Consider the following 1,777-nt stretch of genomic DNA (forward strand, 5'->3'; position numbering starts at 1 on the left):
GTAGGCAACTGGCTGTCACACTGGGGGTGGGGCTTAAGCAAGAGAGACATCAAATGCCACTGCCACAGTGACACACTTCCTCCAACAAGCCACACCTTCTAATAGTGGCACTCCATTCAGGAACCAATATTCTTTTAAACCACCTCACTACCAATCCACTATGTGTACAAACTAAATGAGTACACTTTAACATGCAATATTATGAAGTATCAGTTAGGAAAATAATGTGAGACAATAACTGACATTTAGATGTACAGATAGATAGATAGATAGATAGATATGCAAATTTATAAGGAATGTCAATGGCTAGAATGTTCTGCTAAGAATCTTCCTTAAGGCAGTTTTAATGTCCTTGTTCCTTAGGCTATAGATGAAGGGATTCATCATAGGTGTGACCACAGTGTACATCACTGAGGCCACTGCATTACTTCTTGGAGAATGTGACAGAGAGTTGCTAAAGTACACTCCTAGCCCTGTTCCATAAGACAAGCAAACAATGGACAAATGAGACCCACAGGTGGAGAAGGTTCTGTGCTTCCCACTTGATGGTGATGTTCGAATGATGGAAGAAACTATTTTAAAGTAAGAGAAAATTATTCCTGACATAGGAAATAACCCAAACAGAGTACCCATACTGACTCTGACTATGGTACTGGTAACTGTATCAAAATGGGTAAGTTTAAGTACTTCAGAAGGGCCACAGAAAAAGTTAGAAATTTCAATAAAATTCTCACAGTTGGAAAAACTTAATATTATCAGATGGTGCAACAGTAATTCCACAAGGCTAAAGAGAAAAGATCCTAGAAGTAAGACACCACAGCGACTGGGATTCATAATGATCTGTTAATGCAGAGGGTGGCAGATGGCCACAAACCGGTCATATGCCATCACGGTCAGAAGCATGTTATCCATACATGCAAAAATTATAAACAGTGACATCTGTGTCAGACAGCCCACATAGGAGATGACTCAGCAGTGAGTTTGGATGGCCATAATCACCCTTGGAACAGTTGTGGAGATGAAACCAATATCAACTATGGACAGGTTGAAGAGGAAGAAGTACATGGGTGTGTGGAGATGGGAGTCAGAGCTTACTGTCAGGATGATGAGCAGGTTTCCACACAGGGTCAAGATGTACATGGACAAGAAGAGACCAAAGAGAACAGGCTGTAGGTCTGGATCCTCTGAGAGTTGAATGAAATAAAATTCTAGTACTGATGTTGAGTTTTGCATAATTTTATTTATAGAACATCTTTGGGAGGAAAATAAAATTATTGTTAACAATGGTACAAGCATGCTAAAGACCTTCTTTCTGATTTGAGTCAGGTAAGTACAAATATTGATTATTTTATCAGGTCTATTGTGACATCATTAATAATTACTCAGTTGGGGCAATTGCCATATTCTAAATAGAGTTTTCTTCTTAGCTCATGTGTTTCCTTTTATGAAAGCCATACTGAATACAAAAATCTAGATTATGTGAGATCAGAATTACTGTAAACAACTGGCCTGTAGTCACAGTAAAATAAAACAAACACCTTTAAAACAAAATGAATATTTTGCAGAACCCTCACTTTAGGGAAATTGACAATCAAATAAAATAAAAACTTTAAGCACTTAAATATGTTTCTTCTTATTGCAATAACATGGGGCAAGTTTATTTTTCTTAGAATATATCTAACAGTGTGAAGTCCTAGTCTCTAAATAAAAATTTTAAATTCCTACTCAGAAAAAATATTTTAAGTTTCCCTTTCTTAGTAGTTCTGCAAGATTGCAT

The 1,777-nt window shown here is 37.0% G+C and overlaps 1 pseudogene; it reads right to left on the reverse strand.

The window, feature by feature from the left end:
• Positions 1-306: 306 nt before the first annotated feature.
• On the reverse strand, positions 307-1,296 carry LOC146892211 (olfactory receptor 7E24-like; annotated as a pseudogene).
• Positions 1,297-1,777: the final 481 nt, after the last annotated feature.

This window comes from Myodes glareolus, chromosome 12 (genome assembly GCF_982192425.1).
Source record: "Myodes glareolus chromosome 12, mMyoGla1.1, whole genome shotgun sequence".
Taxonomy (NCBI): domain Eukaryota; kingdom Metazoa; phylum Chordata; class Mammalia; order Rodentia; family Cricetidae; genus Myodes; species Myodes glareolus.